Source organism: Poecilia reticulata, linkage group LG17 (genome assembly GCF_000633615.1).
Source record: "Poecilia reticulata strain Guanapo linkage group LG17, Guppy_female_1.0+MT, whole genome shotgun sequence".
Classification (NCBI taxonomy): Eukaryota; Metazoa; Chordata; class Actinopteri; order Cyprinodontiformes; family Poeciliidae; genus Poecilia; species Poecilia reticulata.
Window position 1 is genome coordinate 30,331,058 of NC_024347.1, and position 4,332 is coordinate 30,335,389.

Below are 4,332 nucleotides of genomic sequence, written 5' to 3' on the forward strand. Positions count from 1 at the left end.
CACACACACACACACACACACGCCCAGCCGTCCTCACTGGTTGGGCTGCCACACGCCATCTGCTCCCATCAGGAGAGGCTGATTGATGCGCCGCCCATATAACGGCTACAGCGATGAGTCATCGGCTCCCGCAGTCAGAAACTCTTAGTGTTGCCTGAGAAACCCACTGCTGCCGTCTGAGCCGCACACCAACCAGCCAGCCGCTGCTTTGCAGGAGGAATCACTGGTTTACCTTCACTAACCTGATGGTCTATACGAAACATGTTCAGTGCATTTTGGCACAAAGTCATTCTGAGATTTTATTCTGCTCAGTTCAGCCTGTTTGAGATGTTTCAGGACTTTTGTCACTCTAAATCCAAGGAAGCTGCTGCTGGCCACGCCCCCAACTCCACGTTTACACTCGCACGTGAAAATGGCTGCAAACTGATGCGCAGTTTACAGCCGTGTATCTTTGAAAAGCAAAAGTAGAGCCTCCTGCACAACCAACAAGAATGCAGCAAGTGGTCTCTAGATAAGTCAACAAGGAAACATTTGTCTTTTCCAGCAGCCATTATGCAGCGATAAAATCATGATGTTTTATTGTTGATTCTATGTTGCATGACTTTGTGTTTTTGTGTCTGTTATGATGTGAAGCACTTTGAAATGCCTTGTTTCTGAAATGTGCTATACAAATAAAATGTGATTGATTGATTAAACCAGCTGAGCAAACAGTTTGGGTTGCTAGGTGACAGGCTGGGGTTGCTAGGTAACACGTCATTTGGGAGGTTTTTGAAACTGCTTATTTTCCAGACACCATAAAACGTATTGGTAGAAGACAGCTTGTCGTTTTCTTTCCCGTCTGTCTTTAGAAGCGGTTGAAACCCAAACAGACGTACAAAAATGTGCAAAACGTGAACCACGTGCGATGTGTCCCCTTTATTCCTGCTCATTGTTAGCAGTCAGTGAAACATGATGCTGTTGGGAGGAAAACATCCGCAGCTGAAAAGATGAAGTGTTTTGAGCTTTGCTCTTTCTGCCATTGTTGCAGAAGTTTCCGGATCAGAATCATCCGTCCCGGTGTCGAGCTGAGATGTGATCAGATTCTTCATTGACATGCAAATGAAGCGGCCGACCTGCCTGAGGCTCAGGCTGTGTGGTTTGGAGGTTTTGTTTGCGCTCTGTGTGATTTGAACTCATCATGTGGAGCTCAGACCAGCAGGGTCTCCTCCTCCTTTCCACTGCGAGGGAACCGGCGCTGATCCGAGCTCGGCGCAGAACGCAGCGCTGCCCTGCCGGTACGTAATGTTTCTGATGGAAATGGCAGCCTGCAGGGTGAAGGAGGGCAGTGCAGGTGTGGGAAAATGACATGACGAGCTGTGAAAGTTGGAGAAAACGGTGAGACTTTGCAGCAGGAGAGGACGAGCTCCGGGTCCGGTTCAGGCGGAGAGGCTTCTCTTCATTTAGAGATGAATCTTTTACTGGCATCTGAGAAAATAAATGTTTTTAATAAAACGATTAATGTTTCAATAATCATGCTTTTCGCTTCTACCTGTAAATTAAACGGTTTTAGACGGCTGGTATCGTGTGAAAGTTACTTTTTTAAATCATGTTATAAATTTATTCCCTGATCAGAAGCAAATCTGGAGTGTTGAATTGGTTTTGTCATGAGAAATCCTTTAATCTCCATGGCAACCATTCAGCTGTGCAAACGCCTGGGTGGACTTAGCCCCGCCTTCAAGACGCAGCTCCTCCCCCTCTCAGCTCCTTCAGACTAGCCAGCAGCAATTAGCAAACAGCTGGTGGAGCTGCTGAGCTCATTACAGGAGCTGCTTCTTAGTTAATGCTGGTAAAAACGTTCCTGGAGGCGGAGCTTCAGAAAGAGCAGGAGCTTCTTAAAGAGACAGAGGCCCAATTTCAAGGTGAAATTAGTCATAAGTCAGTTACCTGGTTGTGTTATAAAATGTCTCCCTGTGCCTGGAAAGCAAAGTACTGCCCCTTTAAGACCTCTGAAGGAAACCAAGCAGCCCTGAAGTGGATGAGAGGAAATCAGTCAGACATTCAGATTCATGTTTGGACTGAAAGCTTCAGACTTTTCTGCAGAAAGCATCAATTTGAGAGCGGCGCGGGTCCAAACCGTCCAGCTGCTCGGTACAAAGGCCGGCCGGCGGGACGGCGCTGCAGAGGGGCTGCAGGTTCCTCACACAGGAAGACGGTTTCCAAATGTCAAGTGTTTGTGGAATAAATGTCAACTGGCTGAGCGATGGGAAATCAAAGCGTCCTCAGCGCGAGGGCTGCAGATATTACATGAAGAAGAAAAATGACCCGACCCAGCAGGAGTTCTGGAGAACAGAGAGGGGGAAACAAAACGGATTGATTTATTTTAAACCAGTCTGGAGGAGCAGACAGAGCTGTGATGAAGAGGAGCTGGAGGAAGATGCTGTGGCTCTGAGCTGAATGCTTCATCCTTTTACTCTCAAACTGATTGTTTTTCTTTGTTTTTATTTAGTAATAGTTCTGCAGCTGAAACCTGCAGAGATCTGGACCGACAGCCGATCTGCAGATGGCTTCTGAGGGGAAATGTTCCCGTCATGCCTCGCTCTGAGCCTGGTCCGTCTGATGAGCTGGACTGCAGCTCAACTCTGCCCTCTACGACCAGAAGCAGTTACTGCAGGTCCCAGTTTCCTCACCTGAACGGTTTTTACCTCCTAACGAGGCTTCAGCAGCTTCATTAACACGTTTTATTATAATATATGATATAAAAGCTAAAGTCAAGTATTAAGAGGGATTATTGCTGCTGGGTTTGGGTGTTTTTGTGAGGCAGGATTCAGGAAGTTTTTCTAGATTTTTACAGACTGTAGAAAAAAAACATCATTTTCCTGTCTGACATTAAATCAATGAAAACTTTCATCAGTTAAGTTTACCAACAGTATTTGTGTTTACTCAATGATCAATTCTTTTATAATTGTCTTCAGTCTGATTTTCACATGTTACCTTAATATTCGATACGGTTAGCTTTAAAGCAGGAGTTTTGTTCCATTTTATAGAATAATTAATTAACTATGTTCCCTTCAGTAGTTATGAAAATGCCATGTATTAAATATGACTAATGAAATATTGATTCCTAATGTAGCACCTTGAAATTGGGTCTCTGTCTCTTTAAGAAGCTCCTGCTCTTTGTGAAGCTCCGCCTCCAGGAAGTCATCCCAAAATGGCTCCTCAACCCTTTAACGACGTTTTGCTCTGAGAAGTTGCTCCTTTAATGAGCTCAGCTGATGAGCAGTCCCACCAGGTGTTTGCTAATTGCTGCTGGCTAGTCTGAAGGAGCTGAGCGGCTGGATGTAAAATCGGCTCATTATCGCCACCTGCTGCAGTGGAGTATGAAACTGACAGCTGTCCAGTGAAGGTTGTACATCCCAACTTTACTTCTTCTTGTTAAACAATCTGAAATTAATTTGAGTAAACTTTAAAATGCTGTATCTGTATCTCATTAACTGGAATAAAATCTAAATCTACAGTCAGTTACGTAATAAAACCGCATCGTTGCTCCTCTTCCTCCTCCTCGCCCGCTCCTCTTCCTCTGCAGAAGATGACTCACTGTTTGGGGTTTTTGGGAACAGAGACGCTGTGATTGATGGCCGCCGGTTTATTTCCGGCTCTTTGTGACTCCTGCGTCGTCAGCTGTACCGTCGTCAGCAGGCCTCTGCTGCTGAGCTGTCAAAGCTTCAGCACCGACCGACTCCTGCAGGAAAACGGAGGTTTCTCTGCTACGCAGCCAAGATCTCAATGGAAACAGTTTACAGTCAAAGTTTCCAGGTCTAACTGTTTTTAACAAAGCTCTTTACTGCTTGGATGGTTATTCAGCACATTGTTCCCTTTAGCCAGTTAGCGACCAACACAATTACAGTTTCATTCTGTTTATTCTGTAAATGTTTTCATAGTTTAGCTGAAGTTGATACATAAATACTGTAAATTATCTGGACTTAAAAGTGAAGAACTGTCGTAGATTTACTCAGTAGTGTAGATTTGAAATCATCAGGTTATTTTGGGTTGTAGCTCATAATCCCGGCTGTATGTGCAGTGAGTCAGAGTCTTTATGCAGCACAGCAGGTTCTAACTGATTCATACGGTCTGGCTGCTCAGAGTTGATCCGCTGGTCCACCGGGTCGAGTCCAGACAACGTCTGGGCCGAACCTGAAGCTCCAACTCCTCAGTGTGAACAGAGAACATGTTTACTTAATTTAACGCTGAATGCGGCAGCCAGTCGGAGCTGAGAAAGAAGCTGAGGGAGGAGAAGAGATGAGTTTCCTGAGCGTTGGAGCTTTTGTCCTGTTTTTGTCTGCAGACATTTTGTGT